The following is a 20740-nucleotide window of genomic DNA, read 5'->3' as shown; positions in this document are numbered from 1 at the left end:
TTTTAAGCCCTAAAATGGGTAAAAGAGTTATATATTAGACTGTTGTCCATTCATGAATTTTACAGGAAGAAGAAGAACTCACGTAACACCCATATGATGCTGCATTTGGATCTAGTCATAATTTTCACTTAAATTAAAAAGACACTGAGTTCCAGACACCTTAAGTGACCAGTATATTGTTACAGTGCTAATGACAGTGTGAGGCCTTTTGATTACCTCTGAAATAAATTTCTTTATATACATACTGTATACTAGAGATATATGTCACCAATTTATATTTACCAATGAAACCCATACAAATAGTTCTGCACTATTATCCTATATAAAAAATTGTCATAATTTATAATGAGTTAATTACATATTTTAGCAATTTCAGATTTCAAATAGAAAAATAGTTTACAGAGATAAATGAAAACTACATCATGTGAGGGAAATCAAGAAAGGAGTTAGGGAAAGTGGTTAGTAAGGGTTTGGAGTTACGATTCAATAGTCATATAGTCAATGGAGCCATTAATATTTAAATATATAGAAAGTAAAAATTAAATTTTTAATTATAAAAATTAAAACTTAAAATTACAAGTAGGAATGAGCTGTGTGTGTCTCTATTTCAATTATTTTTGAATTCTAAATACGGAGTTTAATTGGATGTCTCATATTATTTTAGGTAACCACAATGGCATCTTTACGCAAGGGTGAGTCTACTTGTCTATCATCTTATCATTACAATGTACATCTTCTGGGAAACTTCCTATTTTACAGTATTTTGTTCATAAAACATATTCAATTTTCAAGTGTTTGGTGTTTTTTTGTTTCTATTTTTGCTTTAGTACATGTATTCTTCATTATCTGTGGCGAGAACATTTATCAAAAGCTTTTTATGCAGTGGATGACAAGTTATCTGCCAATTTGCCTTAGGCTGCCCTGGCTTATGTCTGTTTTCCAGGTGTAACAGTTAATAGTACCATGTTTTATTCTTAAAAAAATCCTCATGGAGGATAAATTGTAATGCCCTCTTAATTTTGCCAGCTCTTATTTTAAACTTCATCTGTTGTTGAGGCCTTTGGCCATTGTTTTGCACTGTTGTCCCCATACCAACCAACTCTGAGTAGACTCAGCCCAACTACTGCCACAGCAACCAACTGCACGTAGAAAATTTCAACAGCACCTCATCTTAAGCCTTCATCTTGTGACTCTCACCTCCCTCACTGAGGTTTTGATGTGGCTGATGAAGCATAAGATTCTACAAGATGTGAATGACACTGATAGATGTACAAATGGAAGCACAGGCGAATTCCACGTACAGCATGGTAGCTCTCCTGACCTGTGGGGAGAAACTTTGACTATTGGGAAGAGGATCTGAAGGGTAAATTATTTTCTTTTCAATTTTGGGATGGCCTTTCTACGGAGGAGGAGTATTCGTAGAGAATCTCAAAGAAGACAATTGTATGACATCAAGTCATAATTTCAGCTTGATTCTAAGCAGTAGTTAGCTAGAAATAAAATCACATATTTGTTTTTTCCTCCTACTCTAACTCCCCTTTCCTCTTACTTCTGCTTCCTTGGGACTGCATTCCTTAATAAAGTAGCAAAATAAGAGATTTTGTTTAGGCTCTGCATTTTTAAGAAACATATGACGGCAAACTTTAACATACTGGAAAGTGATTGCATTGGTTCAGAAAATGTTTAATTATCTTTGATATCAGACAGGACTCATTCAACAAACGGATGATATTTATTTATACACATATATGTATATATACACACATAAGTGTCTGTGTGTGGGTTTTTGTGAATGGGTGTGGGGATGGGTTTGTCTGCATAAAATAGGTGTAATTTCATCATTATTCTCTTTACTCTGGACATTTTGGAGTGCCAAGGAAGGTGAATTCCTTGGAATGGCAAGTTTAGAAGGGAGATATCTTTGCTGATATTCACAATTATGTCAGGTATTGTGGTGAATGGTTTTACACTTGTCACTGCTTGCGTTAACATCTTTCAGCCACTCTAAAGATTGGTGGAGTTAAGTTACTGGTTTCAGTTCATATAATTTATGGTACATTGTATTACCTTTTTATCGAAATTCTTATATTCTTCCCTTTAAGTTCCCTGCTATGAGTGGTCATACTTTCTAATCACATTGATAATACTTTTTGGCCATGTCTTGATTAACGAAATGTGAGGGTAAGTAACAAATGTCACCTATAAGCAAAATGTTTAAGAGCCTAGCAAAAGGTTTACCATATACATGTTCCCTCTTTCATAAAATCTACATAAAACAAATTCATAGCTCATTCACAATGGACAGACATATAGTGTGAGCTAGAAATAAACCTCTTGTTGTGAGCCACTACAATTTTAAGTCATTTGTACTGAGGTATACCAGACTACTCTGACATATACAATTAATAACGGTAGTTCATACATCTAAATGTTTAGGTCTTAAGCAGAGAAGAACAGAATGCATATTCTGCTCTTGAAGGTTTGGAAAGTCATTAGGGATACAAGAACACAAACATAAGATATAAAGAAAAATTATACAAAAAACAGGAAATCCAAACAAAATCATAAATGAAGGAAACAGTCAAGAATTGATAAAGGATTTCAGAGAAGATAGCAATTCCTAAATTACACTACCATTTTCCCCTATGGTACTATTTCTTCTTCTCCATACCCTCAACTGAACATATTTTATTTCATATATTTATTTTAATAATAAGCAAGACATCCTATATTTGTACTATTTTAATAACTATATGTAGGTCTTACTATGTTAATTAATCATATTATTATAAAATATACAAAGATAAGACAACAATACTGTATGTTATATATATATATAATCTAAAAAAAAAAAACCCAAAAAACTAATGAATACAACAAAAAAGAAATTCATAGATAAAGAGAACAAATTAGTGACTACCAGTAGGGAGAGGGAAGGTGGGGGCAAAACAGGGGTAAGTATAAATGTAATATAACTTATAAAATTTTTGAAACACTATGTTGTACACTTGAAATACATGATAATAACATAATACTGTAAATCAACTACACCTCAATTAAAAGAAAAAGAGGTAAAATCCACTGAACCATCCTGTTGACTTGCTTGGTCCCTACTTAAGGGTCTTGATGATTGTGCTTTTGTAATTTATAGTCTGAATATGCATTGAAGAATCATGATTTTGGATGCAAGAAACAGAAAACAACATCTGTACTAAGAACAAATATAAACAATTAGATGAATATTGGTGCTCCACATAAACCAAGGAAGGCCAAGTTTGGACAAGCAGCCACATTCAAGGTTGCTTTAGAGAACCAAGACTCTGGCATTGTCAAAAATAAATAAATAAATAAATAAACATATATATATATATATATATATATATATATATATATATATATATACACACACACACACACACACACACACACACACACACACACACAGGCCAGCAAAGGAACTGGCTTCTTCTAACTACTATGGAAAATGGAAACTTTAACAGGCTCGACAGCAAAACAGAGGTAGAAAAAAGCCAAATTTTAACTATAGTCAATTGAGGATCTCTGTACTCCCAGTTTTTGAAATTTATGTGCATTCAGGCTTTCTCTGCTTAGCATACCTCAAAACTCGAATTCTAATCCATTGAATGTTACCCTAATAACTCTCACTCACTTAATTCACTTCAGTCAGGGTAGAAATAGCAACCATGTATACATTCATCACAGAGCTAACAGGAAATAATAAAATAATAGATCAGAACTATAAAAAATTGAACTTCTAGATCAATCTTTGTTCATTTAGTTCTGTTCAGTATCAACTTAAATTAGTCCCACTTATAACAGAATTAACATTAGAAGAATATTTACAAAAATAGTTTCCTAATGCTAGTAATATAATACTCTGAGAAAATTCAGGGTAAAATCCTGCTTAGTCTGGGTATTGAGAAGCCAAAGCTCCATTAATTATTTGCTGACATTCTAGATTAAATGTATCATATATAGACTGCAGGGGGGAACTGACAGGACTATTCTTCTTCACTTACAATTCTTTATTACCTTTCTCTAAAGATCAGGATCACTATTTCTGTGTTATTAAAGACATTAATCTAAAAATACCTGAAATGACCCTAACAATTGACTTGCTAGCGTGATGGTTTGTTCAGCTGACTGATCATGTTAATTAAATTGGCAAACTATAGAAAATACCCTCAGTTTTAATGTGGTACTCTAAATATAAGAATTTGGAACTTCCAGTCAGTCTGCTGTGAGGAAAGAGGAGCCATCTTCAGAGTCAAAGGTGCTAATGTAAAACTGAATAAATTATAGAATTAAATATTCTCACCCACGGAGTTCTTTAAGATACCATTCCTAGGAAGATCTTTAAATGGAGTGTAACTGTAACAATTAGTCCAAAAATTTTGGACACATTTTATTAAAATGCTTTCTACTATATTGTTTAAAGTGAGGTAAAAACAAAGGAGAACTAGAACATAACTGCAAAATAAATGAGCACTTCCCCCCTTTGGATAGTAATGGGGCGTTACACTCTCTTACACAGACTGGAACTCTACGAGCACTTTCATTCTTGCTTGTTTTCAGTGCGTGTTGGTCGTAGTCTCCAGGTTTAACAGAAACAGCACCTGATGCCTTGAAGAGTTACTCGATTTGGAAAAACACGCAAGGAAAATCAGGAACGCAATGAATATAAATCAGAATGACAATGTTATAATATTGGTAAAGCCAGGTAAGAATCCAGGGGAAGTAATGTAATAACAGCAAGTGGAGCTGAATGTAGCATTTATGAAGGATCAAAAGAGAAGTAAAATCAGTATTTTTAAGGAGTCTTCCAATAATTCCTAGTCTGCAAAACAAATTCAAGCCTCCCAAATATGGAATGTTCATACATAATCTGGCATAAATATTTTAAAAAATCAGCATTATTTCTGACTTAGATTGAAAAACTCCAACGAGTTTTCTAGCTTCCATTCTGGTTCCAATGAATGCACACTCTACAGTTCAAAGTTCAGAGATCTCCTTATGTTAAGATCTCTTTATGTTATAAAATGGCAACAAGATCCATTGTCACTGTCACTTAGAGTAAATGCAAATGCCTTATCAGATGTGTATGGCCTCCTTCCAGCCTTGGCCCTCACTAACCTGGCACTTTGTTTCTATGCTCTAGCTATACTGCACTTCCTAGGATTCCTAAAATGCCTCCAGTTCTTTCCACTCTGTGAACTCTACATCCACCTTCACACCGCTTTCCTTATTTTTTAACATGGCTACCTCCTATTCTCCAAGTGCCAGCTTAAATGTAGTTGTTGATGTTGTAGCCATCAAGAACTACTTAATCTTAAGTAGCTTCCTCCTACGATCTGCCCTTAAGCACAGCGTTCTGTTTTTCATAATATTTAACACAGTGTACAGCCATGTATCTGTATTAATTAGGATACAAGCTAAGCTGCTAGTAAACAAGCAAACAATATGAAAAACATGACCTTAAGATTCCGTAGCTTGAATGAAGTAGAATTTGATCTCTCCCTCTGAAACAGTCCAGAGGTGAATGGTCCTGTGCTCAGCTTCTGCAACCTTCAGTATGTGTTTTTTTTTTTTTTAATCTTTGAGTTCAACACAGTTCAGTTTTTTGTTTTTTTTTTTTTAACCAATATCCAGCCATGAGGCAAGGGGAAGGAAGTTAGGTTGAGTCAAAGAGTATAACAATGAAAGCTATACACACTACTTCTCCTGTCTCCTATTGGACAAAAAATAACTATATTATAACACCTAGTTGAGAGAGAAGCTGGGAAATGTAGCCTATGTTAGAAGTTATTTGTCCAACTGATTCAGTGGCAAGAAAGAATAAATAGCGGAGGACAAATAGTAGCCTTGAAAAGGCAAATTTTTTTAATAGTTTAATGTGTGTCTTCTCACTAGACTGTAAGACCCACTAAGGCAGAAAAATAACTCTGTTTATTTATTATTTAGCCCAGTGGCTGGCACATAGAAAGTACACAATAATTAGACTTTAATTCAATAAATAAAATACATTTTGAATCCTTATTCTAAGGTAGTGTAGCACATTCTTTTATTACACCCCTCACAAGAATCTGATATTAGATAATTTATGTATCTGTTTATGTATTTTCTGTCTTCCCAGCTGAATTGTGAGCTCTAAAAGAGTAGGCACCTTTACTCCAAAGTTATGTTCCCAGTACATAGTACACTCTGGGCATTAAATAGATGCATGTTGAACTAATAAGTTAATGTAAAAATGTAGTTGGTTCCCCATTTTATAGAACTTTGACAAGGCTGAACAGCTGACAAATTCCAGAGCTCTTTCCTTTACATCAGTATTTCTTGATGTTTTTCTCATTATCACTTCATCTGTCCAAGCACCATTTTAGACTTCTCTTCTACACAATATCCCATGAAAGTTTAATGCCACATATCCACATAAACACAGATCTGGTTATGTGCTGTGGTCCTTTGGATAGCCCCAGATTATTGTAATGTTAGGAATATTTTGCCTCTCCTCCATCCCAGGAACCAACTGCTCCTCCCTTGGGGATAATATGCAGCCTTGAGAATGCATGCTCTATATACCATGACATATTATTTTAGTTTATGTTAAGGATGACAAGGGATTTCATTCAGGTATATCACTGATGTGCTACATAAAACCAAACAAAATTTTGCTAAAGTAATATGTAAAACTGTAGGGTTGAAAGCCAAGTAGAAGGCTCAATAATAAATTTAATTTAGTATAACTTTCCTCTGTTTTTAATTTACATTTTATCTATGGATGTCTACTGTTACTTGAATAATTATAATTTATTTGGCACTGGACTAGCACTTCACTTAAGTTTTCTGATGGAAATCTTGTTTTGTGGAAGAGATTGTATAAAATTTTTGAGTTTAGTATACTTCAAGGTATTATGAAAAGTAAAAAGATCTATTGGGATACCTAAAAGAAGCAAAGAAATACTGTAAAACATGCATATGGACAAAGTTACTAGCAGTTTTTAAATTAAAATTATTATTGGCTATGCACGTTATAATAATTTTATGATAAATGTATTTATAATAGGTAATATTCAGGTCTAAAACTCCTTTATCATATATTATGATTTAATAGAGAAACTTTTCATGTCAGTGAAGTTGTATATACCTGACCTGTATCTTACTAAGTAATTACAAATCATGATTTTTCTCAAGTATATTTTAGAGTAGTTATTATTATTAGGACACATTACTGGGGCTAAATTTATAAACAATTTATACACATATATAGAACCCCAAACAAAGTAGAAACTATGCTCTGCTGATGAAAAATTATGTTTTAAAACTTCAATAATTCCTTAGTTAAATTTGACAGGTTACCTCATGTGCGTTTCTATAAAATTAAATATTTTTGGTTATGTTCAAGGATGAAGAGGGATAACATTCAGACACAACACTGGTGGAACACAAAGAAATCAAACAAATTTTGTCAATAGATTGAGAAAAAAATGTTAATTTGAATATCTAAACAGTAATACCCTGCTTATCCAAAAATCAGTTTTCTGGCAACCTCAATACTCTGGAACATAGAAAACAAGCAAAGGTGAACTAAAAAAATAAACATTATGAACTGCTGACTAGCAATCACAAGTGTATACTTTAAACATTTTCATATGTATTCAAGTCTCCTCCCTGGCCACATTCACTGTGAGAGTATTTACCAATTTTAGCTATAGTCATTGATTTATTCTTCACTTTCATCCCATTGAATTATAAATTTCTTAGTGGTAAAAACTCTTTTCAACTTAGTATCACCTAGGAAAACAGAAAAATGTTGAAATTATAGTGTAAAAAAGTTCATAGAATCATCTAAAGATTACTATCTCAGGTAGTATGTCTTGTACAGCTTTATTAACCACTTAATACTGACCTCAGTGATTTGCATATTACTGTCCAAATTAATTTAATATACAACTATAATAAATGTGATAACCTGTTCTCCCAAGTCATACTTAATTAAAAGCAGTACACCAACAGGGCTAGTCAACAGGCCACCGACAAAAGGAAGAGGAGCAGAGGTGGGAAAAAAACTCAAAAGGAAATGCCAGTGGCATGGCATAGAATAAAAAGAGAAAGGAATTAGTTATTGTAGTCATTAAGAAAAGGTTAAATGATATTCCATATAGTATGTTTAAAAGCTGACAAATATATAAAGCAATATAAAAATATTCTTATCCAAAAATGTGTAAAATTGAAAGGTGTTGGTTCTTAAACCAATGAGCTTCATTTATATGGAAAGTTAGTTTTTAAAAACAGATTTTTCACACCTGATGCTAGATCAAAGACATTACTGTGTTATTAAGTCAATGCTTTCATTTTCATTCATTTCAACTTTTGAAGAAAGTTCACATGAAAGACTTATGATAAATTCTTATAAGAGCAAGAATTTTATTTGCTTTGGAAGCTTCTCTGACACCAAAAATCCTTCCTTAAGTTCTTACTCTGTGCTGAAGCTGGGCTGTAATGATAAATAGTATGACACTGAATTTGCACTAGAGATTATTATAACAAGATCATAAAGAGGATGTGTGGTTAATACTTAGAAAAATCCCACCTTCTCAATTAATTAATTGGTAGGGGACATTAAATGACTCCCTTAGCCAAGTAGCTGAATATGACAAGAATTTATTCAGTAAAGTCCTACCAGCTTACATTCTTTGTTGTATTTCTTAACAGAATAAAACAGAATGCAACTTTGAGATGTAGGCATACATGTCAGAAATTCTTACGTGTCTCTAAAGCTCAACAGTTAAGATTAGTATTTATATTTTCTTTGTTCAATTACCAATTTCAGAAGGAGCCACTCAGTTTCAGGAAAACTTCAAAGTATATAATGATATTTTCATTTATCATGCTTTATTAAATATTCAACACAGTACCCTCCACTCCTCAGAGCATGACTCCTCCAAGCTTTTTCTAAAGAAAAATTTCATTTGAAGCATTACAGCATTCTTTTCTCACATGTAGGTTCTTATATAACATTTGGGGACTTCATAGGAATAATTACCACCATAAAACCAAAAACTACCTAAAGATTAAAACCAATTTTTAAAAGTCTTGGAAATAGTGAAAATAACTTAGAAATAATCTTTACTATCATTCTTGTTTGAACAAAATGAATTTGAGGCACGAGAAGGGTAATGATTTGCTCAAGATTATCTGTCTAATAGTGGCCAGCAAACAATGACTGCTTAATATACACTCACCACAGTTAAGCCCTTTAAATGAATTGTTTATTTGATCACCTCAACAAAGTTATGAGGCAGATATCACTGCTATCTTTATTTTACAGACACATCTTGGTGAGGATGAGAAACTTTTCTAAGTGTGCAAGACTCTAACATGAGAAATCAAGTCTTTTTCTGGAACTTTATCCTTTACATCATTTTACTGCCAAAATAATCCACTAGTTAGATAAACTTAAGATAAAAATTTAAATTGTCTATTTTATACAGGATTTATACTTTTATTTTAAGAACATTTGGAGACTTTAAAGCCTTGAGCTAACAAATCTGATAGAATTGGAGTCACTGTAAATAATCTGGGGCATATTTTATGGTTAGAGACATCTGAGAAACTTTCAAACCATAACATGAGTATCCATTTATTTCCATAAACATAAAGTCAGCTAACCCATATTTCATTGGTTCTAAGATGCACTTTTTTTTTTAACTTTTTTAAACTTTATGAAATCATGATGCTCCTTAAAAGTGAAGGCATCTTATAAGTGACATTGGTCAGGAGGTAGATATTACAGTTACTGTTGTATTAGATGTGCAAACATGTTTTTGCACATGAAGCAAGTGGACATCTGAAATATATTTTTAAGCTTAAAAACGAAAGACTATTTATAGTAAAATATGAATGCCAGTTATTTTCTGAAATACTTTCTTGATACTTTGTTGTGTGATAAAGTCTCAGCATCTTAATTTGCAGCATAAAGGCAGTATGCACTTTTTGAAGAAATGTTACATCCAAAATGTATGGACAAGAGAGACTGACCCCACATGAAAACTCTTTGGATATGGTTAACTCTAAGTTAAAATAATTAAAAAAAAATACCATTCTGCCTATTAAAAATTAGGAACACCTCAATAAATTTGTCATACTTATGCATACACAAATATGATATTATCATAAAAACATCAGTACATAATGTATCAACAAGATATCCTTAAATATGTATAATAAAAATTAAAGTAATTTGAAGTCAATATTTCATAGTTTAATTAATGGCTTTTTTCTTAATGATTAGAACAGTGGGCCATTTTATAACAGATGTTGCATTATAGATGTTAAAGTATGTTAGTATATGACTTGATTATAATTTTGTGACTAAACTGTATTAAATAAAAGAGTAGCACACATTTTTAAACATGACAGAATAATTTTAAACTTCTGGACAAATACTGACATAAGTGTAGCTGGGAAAATTTTGTGAAAGAACAGATCAACATGGACAAATCTTATAAACATAATGTTGAGCAAAAATGGTAGACAAAAATCATGCTTATTATATGATTCCAGGTAGCACACTATTAAAAAGTAGGGTCCATGTTTGATTTTGGTGGAATGAAGAATAGGACAGTATTGGAAAGGATTATGAAGAATGTTCCAATTGCTAACAATGTTCTATATTTAACCTGAGTTGGTAGGTGTGTGGGTGTTTGCTTTGTGATAATTCACTGAACTGTTCATTTATGTTTTATGTGCTTTTTGTATATGTGCTATATGTTCCAATACAACAGAGGGAACATTTAAATATTTTAACTGGCATGGAACAGACACAAAATAGAGTCAGAATGGCCATAAAAAAATTATCTTTGAAGCTGTACCCCGTATCCCACATTAGAGATGGTGAAATAGAGATAGTAATATTTGATTTACTTAGTGTCTATAAGCAATCAGCACTCAAGTTAAGTCCTCTGACTCTTGAATGCCACGTGTAGTTAATTAAACAGGATTAACTAATGTACAATATATAGACAAAAGACAGAACACTTAGGACACAAGGCAAAGAAATTAGCAAAATTTCCAAGGCAGAGATTACAACTTCATGGCCCCAAAGCTTCCCCTACATGTGAGCAATTATTGATGATAATGTTTGAAGGAGTGAGAATCACATCAGAATTTCTATATGCATGTGCCTCTCTTTCCATGAACCAAATACATTGTAAGTTTCCACAAACTAAAATATAGAATAAACATAAGCCTGAAATGTTTATGTACACAGGTTTATCTGTATATGTGCAAGAGACCACTTCACCAAAGTGGCCTTCTCCATATTGTATAATGTTATATAACCTCCAATATATGCAGAAAATAAGTTATAAAACATTCATATAACATTACATAATGAGTTACAGGCTCAATTTTATTAATAATTTTCTTCCAAATTCAAGTCATATCTTTCTTACTAACTGGATGATTTAAAAGTAATTGTAACTTTAAATTATTATTGCTTTTTTACTTTTCTATCTAGTAATTCTTCCTCAAATCAATTAGTATCTATGCTGATCTTTAGTCAGTGACCAGAAATCAATTTCCAAATATATGTATACATATACACACATATAATTGTATTTATATATGTATAATAATTATTTTAGAAATCTTCCCATGGGTAATATTTATATAAATTACATATTCATAATTAAAACAAATTGATATTTTTTAGTTCCTAAATTAAGACATCACAGAAAAGTTCTGTGGCTGTACAGTTTCATCTTAATTAAAAATCAGGATTGGTTTTAGACTGATTAATCTAGAAAAACTACAGCTTTCAGAAAACAATCTTCTGCCTTTCACTTTGGCCAACAAAGGATTAACTGCTATGGAAATTGCTCTCTTGCTGCATAAAATGAGAAAACTGGAAAAATGTTTTCAGATAGCAGGCAACAGGCAATAAGGGAAGGAAACAAATGAAAAAAAAAAATCTATGATTGTCCTAGCTTCCTGCATTCTTCCTGGCTGCAGAGCATGGATAGAAAAGAAAACCTAAATAGAATTATGCAGTCTGAGTTGAGAAGCCATATATCAGAGCTTAAATTTATCAAGATAGGCTAGAACTTGTGGGTTAGACAGTCAGAGAGAAGACAGTATCACACAGAAGTAGTTGAGACCTTGAGTGAGTATTAGGGCTAATTTATTCCCTAGAGTAAATGCTGCTCTGAAGCTGGCTCAACAAAGTTTACAATAAAGCTTTGAAAGGACTGAATTGATACAGGATTGAAATAACTGCATGCATAAACAAGTCCAATATTCTTCAAAGTATTATAACAAAATCTAATACACAGTAATATAAATCGCAATGTCTCACATCTAATAAAAATAACCGAACAAAAGGATCACGAAAATATGATCCAAAACTCATGTGGGGGTTGGGAAAAGGGTAGAAATCAATCAACTAGAAGGAATACAGAAATGCGAGAAATGAAGGAATTAGCAGACAGTGTTCTTAATACGGTTATTGTAAATCTTATCAGTATACTCAGGATGTAAATGAAAATGCTATAATGCAGAAAGAAATGGGAGATTTTTAAAAAGACATAAAATTCTAGAGATAAAATGTATACTATCTGAAATGAAAAATATACTGGATGAAATTAACAGCAAATCACATAGTAGAGAAGAGAAAAGTAACATAAGGACAGAAGAATATAAATGATTGAAAATGAACCAAGGAGAGAAAAATGAATGCAAACAAATAGAATATTAATGAAGTGTGGGACTGTATCAATCATTCTAACATGGGGTGGTGGTGGGGAATATTTGTAAAACAATGGTTGAAAATTTTCAAATTTGATGAAAGTTATAAAAGTACAGATCCAAGATGTTAAATGAATCCCAGGCAAAAGAAACATAAAATAAACTACATCAGAACAAAGCATGATCTAACTGCTGAAAACAACTGATTAAAGAGAAAAATCTTAAAAGCAGTCAGGAAAAGGGGAGAAACATTACTTCCAGAGAAGAAAGTCAAAGCACACTTTTCCTTAGAAACTGCAAACCAGAAAGCAAGGAAATTTCAAATTTTTAGAAGAAAAAAATAATACTGTCAATCTAGAATTCTATCACCAGTGAAAAAACCTTTCAACAATAAAGGTGAAATAAAGACTTTAAAACAATCAGAAGCCGAGAGAATGCATCAATTTTATAGACTTCCACCTTCAGGAAAAGGAACAATACTTACTAGATGGAAATTTGCATCCACCGAAACTAATGAATAATGCCAGAAGTGGTAAATTTATGTGTGAACACACAAAAGATAATTATTCTTATTTCTTTATTATCTCTAAAATATAATGGCTTGTAAAACAAAAATAGCAACAACAAACTGGAATTTCAAAAATATTATACAACACTATGAAACCACACTCTTTCTACATACACACTGCACCTTAGTTCCACTTAGTTTTCACATTTTTAAAAATGTTATCACCCTCAGATTGTGTCCACTTAAGCAACTGTGTTTTTGTTTCTGTACAATATAAGGCTACACATTTCAGACAAACTTTCACCAGTTTCCATTTAGTATCCAGTAATGAAGGATAATGCAATAGTTCTCAACTCTGTGTGTGTAGGTGTATACGAGTGTATGTGAATAAACTGGGGATTCTGCTTTTTTATGAATTGAAAGCCACAGTAAATGCAACATATGGACTTAACCTTAATTTTCTTTCTTCTATGAGAATATTTATCTTGGCAGGATGGTTGCCGATAGTCTTTAAGACAGCCCTTCTCAGTTAAAAGGAAAACTACAACAAGTACACCATTCTCGTACAATACGAGGATGAATTTTAGAAACTCCGTGCTATGTGAAAAAAAGCCAGAAACTATAACTATAATATGTATGGTTTAGATAATGTTAAATTCTGGAAAAAGGAAATCTGTAGTGACAAAAAGTTCATCAGTGTTTGCGAGGGGCCAAGCATGATGGGAAAGGACTGACTCTAAATGACTGACTTTCTGTATGATTGGGATATCTTATATCTTGTGTGTGATAGTTGTTATACATTTGTATATATTTGATAAACTTACTGAATAAAACACTAAAAAAGGGTGAAATTTCTTATACATAAATTATACTTCAAAAAACTGACTCCCTAGCTACTCCACCTTCCAAAAAAGTAGAATTCTTTTTAGCATAATCTTCATATTTCATTTCTGTAGATAAAGTGTTTAAAGATTTAGTCATAGTAAGGCATCCACTATGTCTTGCCTATGAGTTCTATAGAAGCTTTGGATCCACCCTTATTCAATTATTCATGCTACTGAATATATCATAGGCAGATTTAATCAGTGAAAAATTTTAAGCTGCTTTTTCCTTAGCAGATCTTTTTTGTTTCTAACATCACTCAGGGTATTATTGGAATCTATGCTTTCAGTTACTGAATGTGTATGTTTGGTGAGTGCAGTGTCAACTACTACCCCCAAAACAAATAGATAGTTGATAGTTACTGAGCATTTCCTAGGTTCCAGTCACTGTTCAAATTTCTTTCCATATATTCATTATTCGTTTCTCATAACAATCTTGGGGGTATATTATCCTCATTTTATGCATGAGGAAATTAAGACACAAAGAAGAGAGTAACCTGTCCAAGCCCACAAAGGCAGTGAAAGGTGAAGCTGGAATAACTGTCTGTCATAAGGTAAATACTGAGAAGATAAAATCAGTCAATTGTTGAGTACCATATTCCAAATGCCACTATGTTTACTCTCTGTATGGATTTTACCAGAAACCCTAAACAACATGTATTTCTATAGTCAGCACCTTTAATCTCATAAAACTATAAAAATTTAACTTTTCTTCTGTATTTTGATCTGATTTATCAGTCAACCCATGAAAATCAAGTTGCATACCATATCCTCAATTAAGAATGCACTCTTCTTAATCAATATTGTTAAAATGACCATGATACACAAGACAATCTACAGATTCAGTGCAATGCCTATCAAAGTACTAATGATATTTTTTGCAGAACTGGAATAAAAAAATTCAGAATTTGTATGTAAACACAGAAGATCCCAAATAATCATAACAATCTTGAAGAAGAAGAATGGAGCTGGAGGAATTACTTTCCCTGACTTTGATCTATACTACAAAGCTACAAAATAATCAAAACTGTATGGCACTGGCACAAAAACAGACACTAGATCAATGGAACAGGATAGAAAGCCCAGAAATAAACCCACACACTTATGGTCAATTAATCTATGACAAAGGAGGAAAAACTATACAATGGAGAAAGTAACTGGTGCTAGGGAAACTGGAAAGTTATATGCAAAAGAATGAAATTAGAACATTCTCTACACAATATACAAAAATAAACTCAAAAATGGATTAAAGAACTAAATGTAAGACCAGATACAATAAAACTCCTAGAAGAAAACATAGGCAGAGCACTCTTTGACATAAATGGCAGAAATATTTTGGGGGTATTTTTCTCCTGGATCAATGGAAACAAAAACAAAAATAAACAAATGAAACCTAATCAAACTTACAAGCTTTTGCACAGCAAAGGAAACCATAAACAAAATGAAAAGACAACCTATGGAATGGGAGAAAATATTTGCAAATGATGTGACTGACAAGGATTAATTTCCAAAATATACAAATAACTCATATAATTCAACATCAAAAAAGAAAACAAAACAAAACAAAACAAACAAAAAAGCCCACAAACAACCCAATCAAAAAATAGGCAGAAAATCTAAATAGACATTTCTCCAAAGAAGATATCCAGATAGTCAACAGGTACATGAAAAGATGCTCAACATTGCTAATTATTAGGGAAATGAACATCAAAATTACAATGAGGTATAACCTCACAATAGTCAGAATGGCCATCATCAAAAAGTCTATAAATAATAAATGCTGAAGAGGGTGTGGAGAAAAAGGAACCCTCCTACACTGTTGGTGGGAATGTAGACTGGTGTAGCCAGTGTGGAGAATGGTATCAAGGTTCCTTCAAAAGCTAAAAATAGAGTTACCATATGATCTAGCAATCTCACTCTTGGACATATATCTGGAAAAGACAAAATTCCAAAAGATACATGCACTTCAATGTTCAAAGCAGCACTCTGTACAACAGCCAAGACATGGAAGCACATAAATGTCCACCAACAAAGGAATGGATAAAGAAGATTTGGTATATATACAATGGAATATTAATCAGCCATAGGAAAAAAAATGAAATGATGCTATTTGTAGCAACATAGATAGACCTAGAGATTATCATATTAAATAAAGTGTCTGATAGAGAAAGACAAATGTCATAAGATATCACTTATATGTGGAATCTAAAAAAAAAATGAGACAAACTTACTTACAAAACAAAAATAGACTCACAGACATAGAAAACAAACCTGGTTACCAAAGAGGAAAGGAGTGAGGGAGATAAATTAGGAATTCAGGATTAACAGAGACATACTACCATATCTAAAACAAATAAACAGCACAGACCTACTGTATAACACAGGGAACTATACTCAATATTTTATAATTACCTATAATGGAAAATAATCTGAAAAAGAATATATAACTGAATCACTTTTCTGTACAAGTGAAACACTGTAAATCAACTATGCTTCAATTAAAAAAGATGAAACTCAAGAAAAAGAATATACTCTTCATGATGACTATAGTCAATGATGCTGTAAGATTTTATACATAAGTTAAGGAAGTAAATCCTAAGAGTTCTCATTACAAAGAAAACACTTCTTTTTTGGCTTTTTCTTTGTATTATATCTATATGAGATAACAGATGCTAAACTTCCTGTGATAATCATTTCACACTGTATGTAAGTCAAACTTCTATGCTGTACACCTTAAACTTACATAGTGATGCATGTCAAGAATATCCTCAATAAAACTGGAAAAACATATTATGATGGTAAAAAATGTACTCTTCCTTAGAAATTGTTTTTTTAATAACACTAAATCATCAGTGTAATTAATTTTACAGTTAATTTTTTTTCTTTATTAGATTAGGATAATAAGCAGGGCATTAAAATACTTTTGGCCAGTATGGCAAAAGTATATTTCATTCCTTCCTATGTAAAGTAAGCTATTTCTGGATACCGCTTGAAAATGGATATAAAGGAAAGAAAGCATTAGTGGAATAAAGTGGTTTGTTCAACTTTCTTCCATCTTGCTACATTTCCTCTCCTGTAGTGACTGTGACAGTGACTTGATAGGGAAATGACTTCCCTCAGCATTGAGGGTCAAGCAAGGCTTATCAGCTGTTGATTTTACTGGCCAGACAGGTCTATTATATCTAGAGATTGAAAGTATCAATACACCTACATGCCTCATTTCTTTAATGAACAAATCCAATATCCTCTTGTTCTTTAGGGAGTCTAAGCTATTTGAATTTCATCACAGCTCTCCACTTCAGTAACTCTAGAGGTTCTCAATTAGCATGTTCAATTAAAATTTGGTTAAGTGCAGATTTTGCTGTACCCTAGCCACCTGAGCAGTAATATCTGGGTTTCCTACTTACTTATAATACCTAGACCACTGATGCATTCTGGTATTAGAATAAACATCACATCCCTCAAAACAGAGATGTCACCAATATTTATATTGCTACCACTTTTTAATTTTAGCCTTTTCATTACTACATCCTCTTATTCTGTCAAAAAACCCAAAAACCCACTGTGGAATGTTTGTTAGAGCATCTAAAAAAAAATACAAACTGAACTCCAGTATTTCGAAGTCAAAGAAAGCTTCCCACAATAAGCCTTCCTATCATGAATCAGCACATGACCCAAGGTCTCTCAGAGGACCTCTCATGTCCTGCCATCAATGTGTATTTTTATGCCTCTTCCAAGATTAGTTTTCCTATGCAGGAAATCTGAAACTCTATTTCCTTTGTTGAGATTTCTATTTCCAAATCCTTTGTCATTTCCCTCTCTAATTGCCAAAATTAGGTTATGTGTTGCAAACAAGTTTTAGTAAAGACAGGGTAATATTTACAGTCAGAGAGCACTGGCTCCTGTAGTTCATAAGCCAGCACCAGGTTCATTGGGGGCTTGACCATCAATAACTTGCTTTCATTTCATATGGAAAACAGCCACCAAATTTATCCAGTTGTACCATTTTCTTTACCCCAATCCTTACTATAATCTTTTTTCCCCTCCAATTTCCTTTTGTTTCATTTGCTGTATCAGTTAGTCTCATGTTCAGCAAAATTTCCCTAAAACTAGACCTTGAAATAACTTGAGTGTTAATTTCCTTGGGAGGTGAACCCAAGATCATATATTAGATTATGAGGAAAGTAAGACAGAGAAGGGGAAAAAGCCCCCTAAAAGGATGTTAAGATGTAGTAGAGGGTTGCCAGATAAAATACAGGATCCTTAGTTAAATGTGAATTTCAGATAAATAGTAAATACTTTTTAATATATAACTATATGCCAAATTTTACACAGGACATACACTAAAAATTATTTGCTGTTTATCTAAAATTCACATTTAACTGAGCATCCTGTGTTTTTATTTGCTCAATCTGGCAATTCTGATGTGGTACCACCATGGGCAACTAGGGCTCAATCCTGAGAAACCATAATGAACTTGTTATAAAATCATCTCCTTGGAGGACAGGATAACTGACTCCCTTCCCCATTATGTTTAGGGTTTGCTCTGATTGCTTAAATCTGTGTTCCCTTTCCACACTCCTCACTTTATTCTAGTTATGGTTGTCTATCTCAGCAAACTTCTGGGTATAATGCTGGAGAAAACCCTCGGAAGAGAAGAGAGACACACTAGCTTGAATGGGAAAAGTGCATCTCTGGCCATGGATTCATTTCCCTGTGACTATAGCTCCCACTAGGAAGCTCTTGTTTCCATGGCCAAAGCTCTCAGTGACCTTCATCTTCAGTATAACTTCCCCCTTCTTTAGCCCCAGGATTGTCAATGGCTTTCAACACATTTTGGTCCCGAGGTTTCTCAGTATAATTCTTCATCTTTTTTTGATTAGTCACTAAAGTATTTTCATTTGAACTGCCTGAGGTAAATTTATTTCCTGTTAAGACCTTGAGTGATAGCCTACAAAATTCTATGTACTCTTCTGAATATGCATGTTATTATTTCTCAAAATAAAACGAAAGTAAGTGAAAGAGAGAACACTTTCTGACTGGATGACTAGTGTTGTCAGAGGAAACATCTATATAATCAGAATTGGGTCCTTTTCTCTTATGGGACTGGCCTGTTTACAGGAGAGTTGTATTCTGTTGTGATAAGTGAGCTCAGTGGGCCAGGTTAAAATATAGTGTGTGTGCTCAATTCAGAGAGATGTCAGCAAATTCATCTGGCTGCATATCTAAGTCCCATCCTCCAATATTTTTCATTAGCAATAATGCTGACTTTTTCTCATCATTTGTCTGACTTCTGTATATATGTCTTTCAATAGATTTAGAAAACATTTTGAAAAGAGAAATGCATTAAATATGGGGCCACCTACAATTGGACTTGGAGAAAAATACAGAGGGAAGAAGCATTTGAATGTGGATAAAAGATGCTAATTAAAGCCTCAGGTATTAGCAATCAGGGACCACAGTTGTTTTTTTGTTTTTTGTTTTTGTTTTGTTTTGATTTTAATGATGCTCACTGACTTATATTGTGCCAGGAGGTTTGTTTTTCATTTTTGTGGTTGACTTTTAACTGGTATAGCTAGGGCAGAAAGTGTGAGTCTTCAAGCTCTCCTAAGTATGAGCCATGAGGAATTTTTATCTTGTCAAGTCACTACATTTTTTATCAGCTTGTGCACAGGCAAATGGTTGCCTTCATACAGGTAAAAGCTTGTGACAGACATTAGCATTCAGATTCTTACATGACCTTGAACTTCAGATTGAGCTAGGCCTAGTATTGCAGGTGAGGCTGGGATAGAGATTTGGTCTTTTTAGACATTTTTGGGAGGCATAGTATTTTCTATTTTTACTTTAACTCTTACCTAGACTTTTCAGGCAGTGTCTTTTAACAGAAGGATAGCTATCTATGTTACATGTATACATGCAAAAAATTATTTTACTTGTTAATGCCAGGCCATGGTAGACAATACTACCAACTCTCACAAATAGTAATAACTGCATTTAGAAATAATTGAGTAAGGTGGAGGTGCTATAATGTCAGAGTATCTGTCTTACGCATAAGTTTTTAGAGTCATTTTACCTACCAAAACCCATTGTCTAAGACTCACTCTAAATTTGCTAACTACATAACTCCTGACACCGGCTTTAGACTGAAGAACCCACCCTGTGAGAGACTTCACCCAAGAAAAGCTGATGAAATATGTTAATATACAGAAAACAAAGTGGATGGTTATTATGGAAAAATATATATACCTGATTATTGGGTTGATATAGATAAATATTGAGGACTCAAAGTATAAGACTAAATTATAAAAGACCATTTCCCATTAAACTTTAGTTATCAGGCTTGTTCAAGATATCAAAGAGAAACTTGTATAGTTTGAAATATGATCTTCAGTTTTATATCAGAATAGTAGTAATGGATTAATGGGAGTTAAAAAAAAGAAGCATATTATGAGACAAGCTGCAGAAAGTTAAAAGAAAATTCTTAGAAAAATATTTGTGACTAAGAAAAAAATGGATTTCTAGATAAAAATTAGATATTTAAGGTTAGGCTAGGTGGAGATAAAGCATGCATACACCTAGGACCAAA

Source organism: Camelus ferus, chromosome 15 (assembly GCF_009834535.1).
Source record: "Camelus ferus isolate YT-003-E chromosome 15, BCGSAC_Cfer_1.0, whole genome shotgun sequence".
Taxonomy (NCBI): domain Eukaryota; kingdom Metazoa; phylum Chordata; class Mammalia; order Artiodactyla; family Camelidae; genus Camelus; species Camelus ferus.
The sequence above is the reverse complement of the archived record's forward strand: the minus strand, read 5'-3'. Positions refer to the sequence as shown.